A 20996-nucleotide genomic window follows, 5' to 3' on the forward strand; every position below is an offset into this window, starting at 1 on the left:
GCTGCTGTTACGCTCGCAGGTTCGAATCCTGCCTCGGGCATGGATGTGTGTGATGTCCTTAGGTTAGTTAGGTTTAAGTAGTTCCAAGTTCTAAGGGACTGATGACCTCAGATGTTAAGTCCCACAGTGCTCAGAGACTTTTTTAGCAATATCTATGGTTTCCTCCTAGAGGGTGGTACTGTTCCTCACACGTCGTGTCCTAGCGCCCTCTCTTGCCATGGCAATTGGTGATGATGTGTTCGACTAACTTCTCTTGCCGCCTCACCTAGTAGTGGATGTGATACAGCGTTGTTGTACACAATGGTTCCCTATTCGAATCGAGAGCGAGAGATTGCCGACATATTTAGTTACGGAAAGGCAAATGGCAACGGGTAGCGGGTAGCCAGGTTGCATCAAGAGACCGATCCCCACCGACAACAACAACAGCATTCAATGTCTGCAACAGAGTTTCGCCGTTTGTTTGAGACAGGGTCGTTTCAGGAAGCGGGAAATCATGAAGGATGTACCCTAAATGTTCGAACACTAGACTTGGAGGAAAATACGATTAACACAGTGGCAGGAGACTGCAGTGTAACCACCAGGCAGTTGGCCCGACAGTACAGGATAAGCCAGACGACCGCGTGGTGCATGACAGTTGTTACTATCCTTATGACTTACAGTGTACGCAGGGCTTACTAGCGACAGCCTTCCGATATCGGAAGCAGTTTTGTCAATGATTTCTTCACGATTCCGGTATTTGTGTCATCCATCATATTCACAGATGAGGGCACCTTTTGTTGAAAATGTTCAAATGTGTGTGAAATCTTATGGGACTTTACTGCCAAGGTCATCAGTCCCTAAGGTTACACACCACTTAACCTAAATTATCCTAAGGACAAAAACACACACACATGCCCGAGGGAGGACTCGAACCTCCGCCGGGATTAAGGGCACCTATTACGTGTCATAAGTCATTTGTGGGATAGTATGCAGAACCCCCATGGTATGGTGACAGCGAGTCATGAACATCCGTGTAACGGGAATTTTTGGATCTGGATAATTGGCTACCTTATTTTGGGGCCAGTCTTCCTTTCAAATCTCCTAAAAGGCCGGAACTATCGGCTCTGTTAAATGATTGGCTCTAGTCCACTTAGCCATTAAAGTCCGAACGCATCTCAATCATGTCTTCTTTCCTGGCCGACTGATAGGACGAGGGAGGCTAGTTGCAAGGCCTGTCCATGCTCCGGATCTCAGCCCGTGCGATTTACGGTTGTGGGACCATCTCAAAAGTATCGTGTAAGCAGAGCCAACTCTAGTTGTGGGGACATTGGAGCGGTGTATTCATGCTGCCTTCGACACTGTTCGGATGCAGCCTGGCCGATGTGAACGTTTGAGAGAGGCGCTTAAACGCATGCGTTGAGGCACATAGAAACCATTTTCAACAATTTCTCTGTAACGATGCATGGATGAATAAACGGTCTCTACCACGGAATCCATGCATTTTCGGACATAAGTTCATTAAATCTTATTTGTTCCGTATCATCTCATCGATCAGCCCTAGAGTTGGAAAGCGGTGGAAACACTCAGTTTATATGTATTATTTTCAATATATCAAGAAGCCATATGATAAATAAGGAAAAGTATCAGCAGAGAAATAAGTGATTCCAAATCAAGGAAAGTAATGTGACTGGGAAGAGATGATCTCAGCCTCTGGCTGATAGTGCACCTCAAGTGTAAGAACGCGCCAGTGAAGAAAATACTTATGCCCGGATTCAGTAATGCAACGTGATCGTTGGCACGCGCACAAAACCAAGAGATAACAGCTTATCCAGAATCCCCGACGGCGAGACAAGGCGTCGCCCAAACCGACGTGTCCAGCGGGCAGCGGCAGGAGTCCAGCCGGCAGCCAAGGCCGCGCCGCCCTATAAGAGCGGCGGCCGGCGCTACCCACAGTAGTCACTGCAGACCGCGCAGCACACACACCTCAAAGCACCATGAAGGCTTTCGTAAGTACCGGCCACAGTAGCTCCTAGCATAACGTAAGGCGCGACGAGGTCAGAGACTCAGACTCGTATCAAACGTTGTATGTCGATAGAGTATCAACCAGAACGCCGATTTAGTTCGTGCTCTGTGTGCTGTCGTCTAGTAGAAAATGAAAGTAACCTCATACCCACGGAAAATAGGAAAAGCGTATGTATGGGGGAATGATTTGAAGATCTCGTGTAGGTAAGTTGGTAGAGCGCCAGGTCATCGTACCGAAGATCCCCCGATCAAACCCGCCGGCACGTTTCTTCACCGTGTTTAGTCAAAGTGTTAGGTGCCCTCTGTAATTAAAAAGAAACTGAATGAACGAATCAACGTTGAACTTAAATCGGTTCATGGAACGACCGCCACGAACAAATGCAACGAACAAAATGAGATAGAAAAACAGTTATGATGTTTCTTTAACTGCTTACATGGAAGAACATTTTCCTGACATGTAAAATGAGTTTTCGGAGTTTTTAGCAACGTTTTATTAGCAGTCTGCTTTCGCTTTGTTAGTTGAAAGTAGAAAACCTACAGAGTACATTTGTAAAGGTAGGTATGACGTCTCGTCCGACAGAAAACCATACCTATCTCTGCAAATGCAATCTTACTTTCAACTAACAAAGGCCGCGCGTGATTAGCCGAGCTGTCAAAGGCGCTGCAGTCATGTACTGTGCGTCTGGTCCCGGCGGAGGTTCGAGTCGTCCCTCGGGCATGGGTGTGTGTGTTTGTCCTTAGGATAATTTAGGTTAAGGAGTATGTACGCTTAGGGACTGATGACCTTAGCAGTTAAGTCCCATAAAATTTCACACCGATCTGAACACATCATCTGCTGTCAAAAGAACGTTGCTACAAACTCCGGAAAGTTCTTTTAGATGTCAGGGATATGTTCTCCCATGTAACAGTTTCTCGCGTAAACAATTAAAACAAATAGTTGTCAGTGGAGTATGAATGCTGGATCTTTGTTACGGTAACCTGGCGCTCTATCATCTCATCTACGCGAGATCTTCAAAGCTTTCCCTCATACATACTCGTATGCTTTTCCTATGCTCCGTAGTTCTGGTGTCATTTTTAATTACCGATTACACATCTTCTACTGGACGACAGCTGACAGCACGAACTAAATCGGTGTTTTAGTTGATACTCTATCGACACACAACGTTTGGTACCGATCTGATTGTCTGACATCTGGAGATTTGGGTGTAAGTAAGAGAAAAACCAGACTACTACTTCTCTGCGTAAGATTCCTTTCACTGGTTCGTGTCATTTTCCTCACTATACGACCAGTCTCTCTAGGAGACACTAATCGAATGTATACCCAGGTTTGAGAAGTTGTTAATGTCTTTACTGGCTAAATTCAGAACATTGTGGTATCTGAGAGCCCAACACATGAGGGAAGGTGTTCCCTAGGGATGTGAGAAGGGATCGCTAACGTTAATAACCTATGTTAAAGATTTAGAAAATATTGGTTGGTATATTCATCTGATACTTTCACGAGATAGTATTCATTGATACAAATTATGGCCATATCCATCCCATTCTTAGCAACAAATTAACATGTACCAAAAAGTTACAGTGAACTCTCACCGTGTCGGAACATTTACTTGTCCATGTCACAAAACGTCGTAATCATAGAGTTGCAATTGCAATTGAAATCACTTTTGTCAGTTACGGCAGTTGAAAGAGGTTGAGACTCTTGAGAGATTATAACTGTGTGCTGTACCAGTAATGGAAACTGAAACTTCCTTTGGCACGCAATGCTCCAACCAACTTAGCTATCTTTACACGACTGACCACCCACCCTCATAGTGGAAGTTCTACCAGTACCTCTTACCTGAAGGACGTTATATGGCCTATAACTGAACACCTGAGTTCTGCTTTAACTTGCGCTGATGTTCGCTGTTCTAAATTTAAACGGTATTTGTAAAATCTAATTATAAATGTATATCTCTCAGAGTATTAGGGAATGGCATAAAAACTTGAACGGATGCTATTCTCAGTGAATGGAAATTTCAAATGGCATAGGCAAGTGGTAAAGCATAAGTAAGCAGTTAGGAGACTCTGTGACGGTCACAATAAGCATTTCCCGTCAGATCACCAAAGTTAAACGCTGTCGGGCTTGGCTAGCACTTGGATGGGTCTGCTGAGCGCTTTTGGCAAGCGGGATGCACTCAACCCTTGTGAGGCAAAGTGAGGAGCTACTTGATTGGGAAGTAGCCGCTACGGTCTCATAAACAGACATACAGCTGGGGGAGCAGAGTGCTGACGACATACCCCTCCATATTGGCATCTAGTGACGCCTGTGGGCTGAGGATAACACGGCTGCCGGTCGGTACCGTTGGAGCTCCCTAGGCCTGTTCCGACGGAGTTTAGTTTAGTTTGGTTTATACTTTCCTCTCCAATTCCCCTTTACCAAGGTATATTGTGACTGATTTTCTGTCACTAAAACTCTGTATGTTACATATACATGTGTCTCTCCACAGGTCTGCTCATTCCTCGTAGTGCTGCTGGTGGCGGCCGTGTTCGCCCAGGAGAAGGCCAAGGAGACCCTGAAGGGCGCCGAGGCCTACTACGCCTACGCCGCCCCCTACGCCTACAGCGCCTTCGGCTACCCCGCCGTCAGCGCCTACTCCGCCTACCCCTACGCCGCCGCCGGCTACCCCTACTACTACCGCTGAACACGGACACGACTTCTATGAGGATGCAGCTCTTACTTCAGTGACTGCTGTACTCTCTTCCTTGCTTCAATAAATACAACTGTATTACAAAACGTAATATCCTGTCTTTTTACCTTACCATCCACTCAATGACATTCCGAATATCAGAAAATGAGAGGAAAAATACTTCTGACAAAGTGCCAAGTATATCAGATATTCAGGCCATTTCTTTCATTCAAATAAACAGCCACCTGCGGCCAAATTCAATGCAAGGGACAGCAATAAATGTATTGATTTTACCTTAGAAATTAAGATATGAAATACATTCTTCTTCTTTGCATCTGTCATTAGACGAAACACAGAAAATTAAAATTAGAGTGACTTTTTGTAAGAATTTACTGGACGGTGTAGTGTACTAGATTGTATTCTAAGCCAGATCCCTTCCTTTCGCGCGCTGTGTGGTACAAATTAAATGTAATTGGCAGTGTCTCCTGTTCTGCCATCCAATCCCAGGCCTCTACACAATTATAATTTGGCACAGTCATCACAGCAAATACTCTGCGTCCACAAAAACAATTATCGTATACAGAAGGTTATCAAAAATAGTTTTACACTTTTAAGAAACGGATTCCTCTCACCCAAACATGAAACAACTTCATATAAACATAAACATGCTTACGAAAATTGTTCATTTTTAGGGCTCCATATCTCAGTCGGTAAAGACGAACCCCATAGGATTACTTCGTTGTCCAACTGTATGTCTGACTGTTACGACCCCTTTTTTCAGGAACAGGCATAGGAATCAAGTTGAGATTTATGTAACATGCTAAGGTCTACGATGCCTTGACGATATAAATAAAGCTTCTAAATCAAGGGAATCAAATGATATGCCCATTTCTTGATATTCACAAATTCATTCATCTAAACCTGTGCTGTACTTCCCTTTGACCGAAAATCATGAAATTTGGCCAGAAGCGAAGTTTCACAATAAAAGTAAAGAAAAAACCTGATAATTGTTAATTTGTAATTATATCACACAGAAACATTTTTTTATCATTACGAACGTACATCACATTGGTAATCCATCAAAAATCTCAGGAACTACTAAACGAATTATAATCTAATTTTCAGCAACAGGTAAAGTGATTCACCAGAAAGGTATTTGTATATAGTTTATAAATACGTCATGCATCTGGCTGACCTATGATGATGCGAAGCCTCCTGACGCTGTGAAAACGATGCCTTCGCCATCCAGCAGTGACGTCCAGTAGCATCGCAGTTCCTTTACCGACTGCACTTCTACATGCAATCATTCCCTGCGACCACGACATGTAATGTATCTACAGGGTGTTTCAAAAATGACCGGTATATTTGAAACGGCAGTAAAAACTAAACGAGCAGCGATAGAAATACACCGTTTGTTGCAATATGCTTCGGACAACAGTACATTTTCAGGCGGACAAACTTTCGAAATTACAGTAGTTACAATTTTCAACAACAGATGACGCTGCAAGTGATGTGAAAGATATAGAAGACAACGCAGTCTGTGGGTGCGCCATTCTGTACGTCGTCTTTCTGCTGTAAGCGTGTGCTGTTCACAACGTGCAAGTGTGCTGTAGACAACATGGTTTATTCCTTAGAACAGATGATTTTTCTGGTGTTTGAATTCCACCGCCTAGAACACAGTGTTGTTGCAACAAGACGAAGTTTTCAACGGAGGTTTAATGTAACCAAAGGATCGAAAAGCGATACAATAAAGGATCTGTTTGAAAAATTTCAACGGACTGGGAACGTGACGGATGAACGTGCTGGAAAGGTAGGGCGACCGCGTACGGCAACCACAGAGGGCAACGCGCAGCTAGTGCAGCAGGTGATCCGACAGCGGCCTCGGGTTTCCGTTCGCCGTGTTGCAGCTGCGGTCCAAATGACGCCAACGTCCACGTATCGTCTCATGCGCCACAGTTTACACCTCTATCCATACAAAATTCAAACGCGGCAACCCCTCAGCGCCGCTACCATTGCTGCACGAGAGACATTCGCTAACGATATAGTGCACAGGATTGATGACGGCGATATGCGTGTGGGCAGCATTTGGTTTACTGACGAAGCTTATTTTTACCTGGACGGCTTCGTCAATAAACAGAACTGGCGCATATGGGGAACCGAAAAGCCCCATGTTGCAGTCCCATCGTCCCTGCATCCTCAAAAAGTACTGGTCTGGGCCGCCATTTCTTCCAAAGGAATCATTGGCCCATTTTTCAGATCAGAAACGATTACTGCATCACGCTATCTGGACATTCTTCGTGAATTTGTGGCGGACAAACTGCCTTAGACGACACTGCGGACACCTCGTGGTTTATGCAAGATGGTGCCCGGCCACATCGCACGGCCGACGTCTTTAATTTCCTGAATGAATATTTCGATGATCGTGTGATTGCTTTGGGCTATCCGAAACATACAGGAGGCGGCGTGGATTGGCCTCCCTATTCGCCAGACATGAACCCCTGTGACTTCTTTCTGTGGGGACACTTGAAAGACCAGGTGTACCGCCAGAATCCAGAAACAATTGAACAGCTGAAGCAGTACATCTCATCTGCATGTGAAGCCATTCCGCCAGACACGTTGTCAAAGGTTTCGGGTAATTTCATTCAGAGACTACGCCATATTACTGCTACGCATGGTGGATATGTGGAAAATATCGTACTATAGAGTTTCCCAGACCGCAGCGCCATCTGTTGTTGAAAATTGTAACTACTGTAATTTCGAAAGTTTGTCTGCCTGAAAATGTACTGTTGTCCCAAGCATATTGCAACAAACGGTGTATTTCTATCGCTGCTCGTTTAGTTTTTATTGCCGTTTCAAATATACTGGTCATTTTTGAAACACCCTGTATGATGTAAAAAGCAAAATAATACTTCTAACTGATGTAAGATTGCGCTTCCATTCTTCAGGATGCGCTTCCAATATACCATAAAATATCCGTTTAAGTGTTTCACAGAGCCATTCGACACTTTCGTTACAACATTAGCCCTATGGCCGGCTGTAACTTTTTCTTCTCCGGAGACTTCCGTCAGATATTACCAGTAATTGAAACAGAGACAAGTGAAGATGAAGTCAATGTATCTGCAATTGACAGTTAGTACAGTTGTTAATATATTTCCAAAATTAATAATATAAATGTAAAACTACCATACCGCGTGCAAATTACACGAAAATTTAAACTTAAAGTTTAAAATTAAAACATTCTCTAAATTCTTGGAGTTCCCAGGACCGTTACCATGCCAGTATTGAAACCGATAACAGTCGAAAATCGTTCATATTCTTTACTCCCGGGTTGGATGATCTATCTATGCATGTACATAACATATATATGTTTGCATGGAACTCTCAGAGGGCAAGTGCTACTCACGCATATCAGTCTTTTTTTTTCTACTAACACGGTTTTATATTCAGTGCTTGTTCAAGAAAAATCAAAAACTTAAGTTTGTAAACAGTAATTATAAATCTTTTTGTTGAATAACCAAGTACTGATATCAATCAAGACAATCTACTGAGCTCCTCGTTGCATCCTTGATGCCAATGTGTTGGCATGGAGTCACATTTACATTTGGCTTTTATGTTACACTTTGTGCAATTTTACACAGTACTGTCCTAGTCTTATCTTAGTGTAGCTATGGACAAAAGCACATTTCTCCTAAGGAACCATGAAGCAGAAAAGTTAAGTACAGATGACAACTGAACACCTTGTAGAAACCTTTTGGCAACTTTTGCATTTGACACTGACGCAGCGTGTGAGATGGTGGAGCAGTGAGACAGTGGAATAAAATTGGAGACAGGGCGGATGAAACCCTGATCCTGTTGCTAGATTTATGTTTTCCGTGGCTTCCATAAACAGTTTCAGTCTAATGTTGGGACTGTTATTTTGAAGAGGACACTGTTGAGTTCATTCCCCATCCGTCCCCAATAAGAGTGCGTGATGAGTAAAGTTGGAATGAACTGCGAAATTCAAAACCATAATACTATATGTTAAAAAGAATCTATGTAAGCTATGCGATCTTACCTAGAATTTAAAACTGAGACGTTCTGCTGCAACAATAATACCAGTAAAAATCAAGCAGAAAACTGAAAATACTCAAAAAAGTGAAAGAGTACTTTACTAATAACGCCGTCTGCAACTAATCACAATATTTAAACTCGGGGATTTAACTTCGTGTTAGCACAAATGGCTGTGTTTTTCTAGTAGAAACAGCGGCTGAGATGAGTGAGAGGAAGAGCAGTGGGCTTTCCTTTTCAATAAAAAATAAAAATACAGCTTTTATCCTTAGACTATCTAGAAGTAATTCCTAAAACTAAAATTTTGAGTTAATTAACACTATTTGAAATTGGTTGTTAGTTTATTCTATGCACTACAAGTAGCCTGTAGTGTCTGTTTTTCAGGTTAATATACGACTCGTTCCGCATCTCCGAAGCTTTTCCGTTAAGATACGAATTATGTACCACGATGTGTGTGTGAATGAATGTATGAATGAATTTACATGAAATGGCTTCACCACAGAGCACAAGCTATCTTGCAAAGTGAAGTAGTAGACCTTCGGTGCTCTTCTTGCATTTGTCTGCCTTTTCTTCTGCATGTAGTAGAGCTTTTCGTCCATCAATTTTATCAAAAAATGGCTCTGAGCACTATGAGACTTAACATCTGAGGTCATCAGACCCCTAGAACTTAGAACTACTTAAACCTAACTAACCTAAGGACATCACACACATCCATGCCCGAAGCAGGATTCGAACCTGCGACCGTAGCGGTCGTGCGGTTCCAGACTCAAGCGCCTAGAACCGCTCGGCCACAGCGGCCGGCTCAATTTTATCGCCAGATGACGTGTGTGTGTGTGAATGAATGAATGAATCAATGAATTTTATGAAATGGTTTCCACCACAGAGCACAAGCTATCTTGCTGGGTTCAGAAACCGGTACAGAAATTTTTAATAGAGATTAACATAAACACCATTTCCGCCCTTTTTAATGCTCATGAAAACTACACATTGCATGTTGTACCACCATGCAGCGAGACCTTCAGAGGTGGTGGTCCAGACTGCTGTACACACCGGTACCTCTAATACCGAGTAGTACGTCCTCTCGCATTGATGCATACCTGTATTCGTCGTGGCATACTATCCACTAGATTATCAAGGCAGGCACTGTTGGTCAAGATTGTCCCACTCCTCAATGACGATTTGGCGTAGATCCATCAGAGTGGTTGCTGCGTCAAGTCATCCATAAACAGCCCTTTTCAGTCCATCCCAGGCATGTTCGATAGGTTTCAAGTAGAAAGAACATGCTGGCCACTCTAGTCGAGTAGTTTCATTCCTTTTTGAGCTTTCTGTTGGAGATTTTCACGCTAGTTACCAATCGAGTGTTAGTCCAAAGTATTTAGTGAATTAGTTAAATGTTTAGGGCGGCTATAAATGATTAGATAAAAGTTATGGATGCGGGAGTTATCGGTAGTCCTTTCAATAATTATTGCTTCTGTTTAAGATGGATTTACCTGAGGAGCCATAGGCTCCGCCTAGAGAAGAGCTATTTGAGATGGAGGGATCGTTGGAATTTCTTAAGTGTACATGTCTAAGGAAGCAGTGTCGTCAGCGTAATGGATGAGTTAGTCTCCTGGGCGGAAATCTGAATTTTTAACACAGACAAGGGATGCTTGGTTAGACAGAAAGGAATCAGTTATGCGGACGTAGTTAAATGGAAGAGTATGTATCAAGTTTGAAAAGCAGACTGGAATTCCATAAAACGTCATAGGCTCCTTTAAAGGATACATAACTGAGAATTTTCTATTGTTACATGGATGAGATAAGAAATGTGCGAAGTGGGATGTGATAAGAAATGCGTGAAGCGGAGAAGTTGTTCATCAGAGAACAGAAACCTCACTGGTAAACAAAGAGGGGTAAGTGTTTGTTCAGGCATTTATGGGCACATTGGAAGATGATGGGTTTGAAAAAACATACTAAACAATGAGGCTAAACCGTCGTTGGAAGGTTTGCTTGGTTTGAGAAAAAGTAGGATTCTGGAGGTGTTCCGCAGATCAACATTGTATCCTGTGGAGTAAATGGTGTTACAAAGAGTTAAAAGGGTTACGATGAAAGAATGGGTACATCCTTTTAGATGTCTGTAGTTTATGCAGTCGCGACTGGAAGCAGTGTTGCATTTTTTTCTGTGATACTTGTTTTATGTCATGTGGTGTAATTGATGAGTTCTACTCTATCTGTGGTGTGTTGTGCCAGTAATGGAAGCTGGGAGCTAGTGGTGCTACAGAAGTATCGATACTTTCACAGACTGTAGGAAACACGGAGTACTAGCAATTGGGATCCTCAGGAATTTTGAAGATGTCAGAGAGACAGGATGGAAAGTGATTAGCTTTGCTCGGCTCGTTGTGAAGGAGTATTGAGGAATTATGCTGCTACATGAGAGTCTGTGGAAAGATTTCCAATACTTGGTGATGAGGACAGGGCAGGTGAGGGAAGGGAGGGGGGGGGGGGGTGTAGCGTAAAATCTGGTGCATGGTTAGTGCCAATTCCAACATTCTTTAGTGGTGAATAAGTTTCTGATATGTGTTTGCAATAGGCGGTGACGTGTGATTCTATGGTGGTCCCAGTGCTTCAGGGGCGAGCGGTGTATGCGAAGGGAGTTTTGTAGGCAACGTAGAACTGCTGGATGGAGGAGAGGTGATTAGGATGAATGTGCTTGTTACAAATGTGGGTTAACGTGGCGCCTAACAAGCCCTGGAGAAGGAAGTATCCAGCAGGATATGCTGAAGGGTTTGCGGCTGGCTTCTGACATGATCGTCTATGTATTTTCCGTGGGCATTCCAGTTCACTCGAGAGTCTTGGATAAGTTTTGGATGGATATTGACGGATGAGATCGTAAGTAGGGAGTGGTGAATGGAATGTATATCTGATCATTCACATTCGGGATCAGGACTTCTATGGTGATATTAAGAACATTAGGAGAAATGAAGATAGCGTGGTATTACTTTCGGAATTGGCATGTTGTGGAATGAAGATTGTGTTACCGTCGAGGGAATGAGCTAACTGATTCCGCCACTGTAGTTCTTCAGGAAGTCTAATATTGAATTTTAGATCAGCGGCAATAAAATAGATGGAAAAGTTACAGTCTATGTGGTTCAGAAAGTAAGATCAGCTACAATTTAGTTTTAAATATATTTTGATTTTACGTGCTGCTTTGACTATAAAGATTTTGCTGTTATCACTCCACCGCAGCGAAACATAAAAACTGTGCCTTTAGTGACGAAATTTAGGTTTGTAACAAAGGGTTACAAATGATAAAACAATTGTACTGACAGGTTAAAACATTTCGGGAAGGTAGCTTTACCTTGCGGCAGAACCAGTAACTTTCCCTTGGAGGAAGGTCTGTTGCTGCAGAGCCGATGCGAGGATGGAGAACACATCACAGCCAGCAATCGTTAATCGTTGCACCAGTCGTTTTCAAAATTAAAAAAAAGACGAAACAGACACACTCAGTCACCACTGAATCCACTCTGTTCGTTTAGCGTTGCTTGAAAATCTTTGTTTTTATACGTAAAACTATCAAGGTTATCAAGTTGTAAGTAGCCTGTTTAGGTTTTCTTATTGGTAACGCCACGTAGCGCTCTGTGTGAGAATCACTGGCTGTGCTGTGTGCAGTCTGTGGCTGGTTTGCATTGTTGTCTGCCATTGTAGTGTTGGGCAGCGGCAGCTGGATGTGAACAGCGCGTAGCGTTGCGCAGTTGGAGGTGAGCCGCCAGCAGTAGTGGATGTGGGGAGAGAGATGGCGGAGTTTTGTAATTTGTCATGAACTGCTATATATATTATGAGTATTAAGGTAAATACATTGTTTGTTCTCTATTAAAATCTTTCATTTGCTAACTATGCCTATCAGTAGTTAGTGCCTTCCGTAGTTTGAATCTTTTATTTAGCTGGCAGTAGTGGCGCTCGCTGTATTGCAGTAGTTCGAGTAACGAAGTTTTTTGTGAGGTAAGTGATCTAGTGATTTGTGAAAGGTATAGTTTAATGTTAGTCAGGGCCATTCTTTTGTAGGGAATTCTGAAAGTCAGATTGCGTTGCGCTAAAAAAATATTGTGTGTCAGTTTAAGCACAGTCCTGTATAATTGTTCAAAGGGGACGTTTCATATGTCGACCCTTAGCCGAGGATACCTCACTGGAATCTTCTGATTTTTTCTTGTAGTTTGTGTAATTAGTGTAGCTTTTGTTTATTGCTAGCGCGTAATTATAGAGAGAATTTCCTTTGTAGTTGCAGTCTTTCATTGTTGTACAGTAAAACAGTTGTGGCATGCATGTAGATTTGCAGCAAGTATTTCGCAGCTGCGCTTGCAATTAACTAGATATTATTTTCAGTGCTATGTTAATGTGTTCCCCTATTTTTGCTCTTCAAATTGTGTTTTTCTGTGTTGTCGTGTGAAATATTGTGACAATAATGGCGTGTGAAAAACGTAACACTAGGCTCCAAAGTAAATTGAGAAATGACAGCGAAGACGAAAGCAGTGTGTTAGCGCCACCGTGTAATGAATTAACTAATATTCAAAGTAGTAATTTGGTAATTGTGCATAGGGAAATGGAGCGGGTGGCAAATAATGGTGTAGACAGTGAAACAGGTAGTGAACAAGGATGCATTATCGATCGATCGGTCGGCAACAGCTCGCCTCAGGAATCCGAAATGACAGAACACAACATTGCAAATACTGTAGATTCAGGTTTTGGGTCCTCACCGTTCTCTCAAATAAGTCAAGACACATTTTCTGCTCGTCAAAATGTAAATGTTGCCGGTGCAAATGCAGTGCTGAAAAGCATAGAGGAACCGATTCCAGACACTAACACATTATTATTGCAATTAATGCAGCAAATGAAACAAAATCAGAGACAAACACAGCAACAGTCAGACACAATGGAACAAAATCTTCAAAAGTTAGACAAAATGGAACAAAATCAGAGACAAACACAGCAAAAGCTTCAAAAGTTAGACACAATGGAACAAAATCAGAGACAAACACAGCAACAGCTTCAAATTTAGACTCATTGGAACAAACTCTTGAACAAACACGTGAAGATTTAACTACTGAGTTACATAACATTGAATCGAAATGTCAAAAAGTCTGTAATGACGTAAAAACACAAATTTGTGAGCATTTCCAACCTATTTTTTCACGGCATGAAAATGCATTACAGAATCACGAAGCAGCCATAAAAGAACTGCAAATTATTGTTCATGAAAATCATGAGACCTTGCAAGCTAAAATTGACTCAGTGGCATCTACCGATTCGGTTACGCAACTTGCAAAAACTCAGGAAATTTTTAAGGACACAGTAGATACTCTGAAACTTGGTTCAGAAAAACACACTGAGGAAATAAGTACACTATCCGAGAAAGTAGCCGAACTTTCGGATCAGTTCACTAACTTATCTACAAAGGTAGATGATGATCTGAATGACACAAGACCTGTAGCCATCACTGACACAGAAGAGTATGAACAAATTAAGAAATTCAAACAAAATCAGAATCAAATTAATACGCAACACAAAAGAGAAATCCGGGAAGTACAAGATCAGTTGGCACAAGTAATACAAAAATTACAAATTTCAGAGGACACTCGCGCTCCAATACGGGAAGAGGGACATAGAAATACGGAACAGCCACAAAATAATAACACAGCGCATTTCGCAAATTATGAAAGAAATTGGCAAGGTGCACCGAATTTTGAAATGGAACCGCCGAAACGACGTAACAATGACCGATATGCGACTCGCCGACATGATGACTTTGACTATAAGCTGTTCATTACTACACGTAAATTCAAAACATTTAAGAATTCTGGCAACGACATTCATCCACAAGCGTGGCTCCATCAATTCTCTCATTGTTTTCCTCCCAACTGGTCATTGGAGCACAGGTTAGAATTTATGTGTGGCTACTTAGAGAATGAACCAGCTGTAAGAATGCGGTCGGTCATTCACGATTGTCACAGTGAAGGAGAATTTTATCATGCCTTCCTCTCAGCGTATTGGTCTCAAGCTACACAAGACCGAGTAAAACATAGCATCATGATGATGAAACACTTTGAACAATCTGAATTTTCCAGTCTTGTCAAATATTTTGAAGATATGTTGCATAAGAATCAGTATCTTTCAAACCCATACAGCCCCTCAGAAGTCATCCGCATTTGCTTAATCAAATTACCTGAACATTTACGACATATTATTTTAGCAGGACGTTGCAAAGAAGACATTGAGGCTTTTCAGGGACTGTTACAAGAACTGGAAATTGACACTGACAATCGGGGAACGCGGAAACAGGAGCACAACAATTGCAGGTCACATCTTTCACAATTCCGCAATGAAAGAAAATAATAACTGGACACGACAAGGCTATTCTTACAACGTAAATCGTGACCAAAACAGACACCACCTGTATGACAACCGTTGGCAGAGTAAAAATAATTACAGAGAAAGATCGCATTTCCATAGTAATGACTATCACAGAGATTACCATAGAAACAGACAATATGGGAACCAAAACAATTATTATCAAGGGAGACAGAATAACTTCAGACGCAACAGTTCGGCGCTCAGTTACGATTCAAGGAGAAATTCTCCACCACGTGACGGACAAGGAAGAAACTACAGAACCTACCGACATGACGACAGACGATATATTCGTAACGACAGACCTGAATTGCATCAGAACTGGCGGGATTTAAACAGGGCAGGGCCTTCTCGTCAGAGTGAATTTGTAGAAGTTAGGTCTCCTAATCCCAATAACGGCGCGCGCCAACAAAGAGACAGACAATGACTCGCACAGCAGGCAGCCGCGTGCGCCCGCTGGCTCCGAGAAAAATAACATAAGACGCTAGCCTTGAGAAAAATTTTAGCATTCTTTACCAATGTATACAACATGATAATTGCTTTAAAGTTGAAACTCTGTGCACTAGGAAGAGTAAAGGGTTACACCACATTTGACATGTAAAACCGTTTATTGAGAGATAATCTGCATTTTAACTTAGTCTTTGCTATAAAATTTATCACTTCACGCTACTAGTATGCTTTGTCACACTGAGAAACTGTTAACATGCAACAATGTTTGAAGTTAAATATCCAGTCTAGAACCTAGGGAACATTTTTAAACAGAAATTACGAATGCATTGTTATTGTGAACAGACGACACAGTGTTGTTATTTGTACATTCTTGCTTGTTAGTTACACGATTACGTAACGACTATCAGGCTTACATACTTCGAACATGTACTGGTACTGCTAATGAAATTTTAATGCAACATTTTGGTTTACTTGAAAATACATTATGGATTCAAAGTGCTTTCTGAGAGATACCAGATGACACAGTGGTTTGTTTATGTGACAGCTACACGATTTTATCACGACGCTGCTAATGAGTGACAATTTACAATGTTGCTTTTGCAGTGTTTCTGTTTTATATCTGCACAGTTTTCTGTTTTATTCTGGAAAGTAAAACATGTTTTAGTAGTAACTTTTGTGATATAGCAGCAATGAGACAGCCTTTTTCGTGGCACAACAATACGTTACTGTACAGTACTTTCTTCATCACGCCAATAAGCGTAATAACTACGATATCTATACGCAAAGCATTTCATTTTTGTGTATCGTGAGGTCAGTACATTGACTTCTGCAGAACTTAGCTTTCGGAGGACGATAACTACGACACTTCCACAGAGATTATCTTACAACAAGATGCACAGTTTAACGCTACAGTACACGCATTTGAGTGATTAATTTTGTACTTAAAACATTTATTTTTAAAGATATTTGAAGTACAATGATACAAAGATATTCCGTGATACATTTCATTCCATTGCTGTAATCTGTAACACCTGAGGGTCTTATTCATTTATCCTCAGGGGGGTACACGCTTACTTTGTGTACCATGTGTTTGGCAAGCACAAGGAGCCCTAGCTAATATGGTATTTGCTTATACAACTTTACACATCGGTATCATATTTCTCTAACACACAAATTACACAGCTATCTGATCATGTAACTGAGAGATAAACATTTGTTTTTACTACATCAGTGACAGATGTTTACGTAATTACACAGTTGGATAACTTCACACTTATGAAATTGTATTTTGTCTGTACTTTGTGAACTGTTCATATTTTTTCGGAACCATTGTGATACTATGAGAGCTTTGAATGATGTATTTGGTATGGGATCATGATTTTTAAAGTACGTTTGAGGCAGATGACACTTTTGACATGAGCAGAGAATTTTTTTTTTAGGTTTTGAAATTATTGGAGGAAGCTACGACGTTTTTGAGATTTGACTGAGGTGTTTTGATGCTATTATTACGATGACTATGTGTATTATGCTGTTGCAGTATGTTTATGATCAATAAGCTGATGCTATATGAGTTATTTGAGTATGCTACGTATCTGTTATCATAAAGTATTGAAGAAGTGTCGACTAATAAGGTAAGGAATAATGAGTAGTGTTTAGGGACTCTGGTTTGTGAAAAAGGTTGTTGGAAACCAAGAATCGTACTTTAAGAGTTATGAAATGTGTGTATATGCGTGAATGTATCACAATGCTGGCGAAAATTTTTTGGATGCTGTTATATTTACAGGATTTTGTTTCTACACATTTGTAACGCAAATTCTTGGCCTGTGAAATTTTTTATATGAGACTGCCACTGTAGCGGAAACTGCTGTCGTAAATATTTCCGTAAGAAAGTTAAGTGACCACCTGCACGTAATGCGTCGTGGGCACCCAGATGGGCGACAGTCGCCTGGAAAGAAGTCATTAGTGTTTGCCAGAGGCGCAGGTGGAGAAGAAAAAAAAAAGGGGGAGGCCATTATCCTCGCTATTAACGTTCCTTTGTAGAGAGCATCGCAAAAACGACACGGTCGAACTTGAAAACATATGATTACACTGTGGACCTCTTAATTTATGATATTTACTGAAATGAAATGATGAGAAACATTTCAAATCTATTGTCTTTCTAGTTGAAAGATTGTTTACTGCACTATGAAATGCCATATGGCTAGTGAATGACGTTTCACGCCTTGCTTTGCCTATTTTGTTTAATATCTAGTTTCTAGCTGCACTGCAGCATTGGTTAAAATAAAATTTAATAATTGTACTAATGTAGTTATTTTATGCCTACAGATCCAGTCAATAAGAAATTTATGATCTACTTCCAAGAAAACGAGGGCACATAAATAGACATTTCCCTTCACAGGAATTGCATAAATAATTTCTTTACGATTTGGTAACTAATCTGCTAGTGTAAGTTCTCGTGATGCATCACTCTAGTGTTAAGATGTGACATAGGTATTAGACATGGCCATTTTTAGTGTAATATTTTTTCTGCTTGAGCTATATCATGTTTAGATATATGTTTTTTTTATTTGCTGCTGCTGTTTGCCAGGCATAGTGTTACTGAATTTGACTTTGTGTTACTCTGCTAAGCCAGTTTACTACTGATTTATTTTTCTTGTTTGCTGCTCATTGCCTTATATTAGTTGTAATTTATGCTGCTTGCTTCGCCATTTGTATTTTTGATCATTGCTGTTTGTGTTAATTGTTTTGTGCTGCTGCATTGCCTCGTCCCTTAGTTTAATATCTGAGCTCAGTAGATTTAAGTTAGCTGAAGAGGGGGTAGACTATATAAGAACCTAACTATGGAGAATAGGGAAAGGATGCTTTGAAAGTTATATGAAAACGATTTGGGCCTAAATGAGTATTGTACAATGAGCCATATTTATTTTGAAAGAAATATGGTTAGAATACAGAAAAGAGGTACAGATAGGACTTTTTGGGAATAATGATGAACGAAGGGAGATCTCCAAGAACAAAAAAGGTTTTGTTCGCAAAATACTGCAATACCAAAAGTTACACTGAAAACGAACCCTGTCCTTTCCATTGTGTTATCCCCCTATGTGTTTGTGTACCCTTGTGTATTTGTTTTCTTCCTGTCTCTGTGTACTGTTTCATAGAACTTTTTCTCTTCTAATACTAAGTTACATTCACTATGATGAGGAATACTGTTATCCTCAAATACAATTGGCATTAATAATATGTTATTTACTTTGTAAAGATGTTTAGACATTATTTATTCTGTTTTGTTTTAATGCTCATGTGTGAAGTTGATGTTTCAATAATTATTCTGATCTTTTATTTATTTACTTATGTCATAACTCCTGTAACACTGATGTATATGTATATTTCTATTCTTTTGTAAAGCCTGTATTACTACAATTTTATCTGTATTGTTATGTTCGTTAATAATATATTTGGTACCTTTGTAATTGTATTCTTATGTTATAAAATTGTAATTGACACCAGTTCATCATATTATTAACTTGTAAGTTACATTTCACTGCACACGTTTCTGTTGGTCATAGTATATGGACAATATGTGAGAAGTAGGGACTGTTAGTGTTTGCACGTGTGTTAATAATTCAGCAAGGGACTGGATAACAGCATTGCTGGTTCTAAGGACAATTTCAAAAACTTTGTGAGTGCACAAGTGGTGGTTTATGGACTTGCTATATTGTCCGCAAGACTCTTCGATGGTGATTGTGCACCTGCACATTTGCAACAGATGGCTGCTGGCCATCTCTACAAGGACTACAGTGGGTCTGCATCTTTGATGACCCACCAGTACCATCATCTCTACAAGGACTACAGTGGGTCTGCATCTTTGATGACCCACCAGTACCATTATCTCTACAAGGACTACAGTGGGTCTACATCTTTGATGATCCATCAATACCATTATTTCTACAAGGACTGCAGTGGGTCTACACCTCTGGTGGCCCACCAATACCGTAATCTCTACCAGGACTACAGTGGGTCTGCTCTGTGATGGCCTACCCACCAATACTCTTCAAAACTTCGACTGACTCCGCTGTGGGTTTGCTCTGTTGTGGCCCATGACCTGTCTGCATGTCAAGAGTCAGGACTGTCTTTCCGTTGGAAGGACAACACTACTTCTTCAAGACTGCATGGAAATCCACTACTTCTGTATGCAATTTCTTTTACTAATAAGACTTTGTGAAAAAAAACTGTAATTACTATTATGATGAATGATCAGGACTATCTTTATGGACTGTGAGAAAATTTTAGCTTTTGACCAACATTGTATCAATAAGTGTGTGCATTTGATTTCTTTGTTATTGTAATTACGATTACGAAAAATTTTAACAAATATGTATTGCCCAGTGCCCAAAACAATTTGTAAAATTTTTTGTGGGGAGCATGGGGGCTATGTAAGTAGCCTGTTTAGGTTTTCTTATTGGTAACGCCACATAGCGCTCTGTGTGAGAATCACTGGCTGTGCTGTGTGCAGTCTGTGGCTGGTTTGCATTGTTGTCTGCCATTGTAGTGTTGGGCATCGGCAGCTGCATGTGAACAGCGCGTAGCGTTGCGCAGTTGGAGGTGAGCCGCCAGCAGTGGTGGATGTGGGGAGAGAGATGGCGGAGTTTTGTAATTTGTCATGAACTGCTTTATATATTATGAGTATTAAGGTAAATACATTGTTTGTTCTCTATTAAAATCTTTCATTTGCTAACTATGCCTATCAGTAGTTAGTGCCTTCCGTAGTTTGAATCTTTTGTTTAGCTGGCAGTAGTGGCGCTCGCTGTATTGCAGTAGTTCGAGTAACGAAGATTTTTGTGAGGTAAGTGATTTAGTGATTTGTGAAAGGTATAGTTTGATGTTAGTCAGGGCCATTCTTTTGTAGGGAATTCTGAAAGTCAGATTGCGTTGCGCTAAAAAAATATTGTGTGTCAGTTAAAGCACAGTCGTAAATAATTGTTCCAAAGGGGACGTTTCAAAGTATGAAAGATTTTCTTTTGATATTCTGTGTATTTCCTCGCTTCCACTCATCTGAACCAACTTGAACTTAAGAGTTTTTAAGTGAGTCGTCAAAGCACTACCACACCCGTCGTAGCTGTGCTCCCTTAAAATTTGTCATGAAATTCCACCCTGTGTTTCCTGTATAAATTTAACACAAATCATTTTGGACGGTCTTGAGCCAATGTATTTGGCTCGTTTATTTTCAGTTTTGTGTCCTAAGTTATTCACGAAGCTACCTCTGGATTAAAAGCCTACGCTGATATTAGCTTTGTTCTAAAGCGTATTTAACAAAAATAGCTTAAAGCGAGACTTAAAGCAGTCAGATAGCAATTAAATAATCACACACATTTGTTTATGTTTTCTTAATGAAAATTATAATTACACTCCTGGAAATTGAAATAAGAACACCGTGAATTCATTGTCCCAGGAAGG

At 40.8% G+C, this 20996-nt stretch overlaps 1 protein-coding gene across 4 annotated transcripts in view; it reads left to right on the top strand.

The window, feature by feature from the left end:
- The window catches only part of LOC126253497 (uncharacterized), a 67358-nt gene that overhangs the window by 17320 nt on the left and 29042 nt on the right, over positions 1-20996 (top strand). For 2 of the 4 annotated variants that reach the window (XR_007545975.1, XR_007545977.1), the window contains exon 1: positions 1839-1985. The exons of 1 other annotated variant lie outside the window; for it this stretch is intronic. The gene's annotated coding sequence lies outside the window, so the exon portion shown is untranslated. Of the gene's footprint in view, positions 1-1838; positions 1986-4487; positions 4780-20996 lie in introns of those variants that run through there. One more of the 4 variants, XR_007545978.1, reaches the window with a different exon arrangement.

Source organism: Schistocerca nitens, chromosome 4 (genome assembly GCF_023898315.1).
Source record: "Schistocerca nitens isolate TAMUIC-IGC-003100 chromosome 4, iqSchNite1.1, whole genome shotgun sequence".
Taxonomy (NCBI): domain Eukaryota; kingdom Metazoa; phylum Arthropoda; class Insecta; order Orthoptera; family Acrididae; genus Schistocerca; species Schistocerca nitens.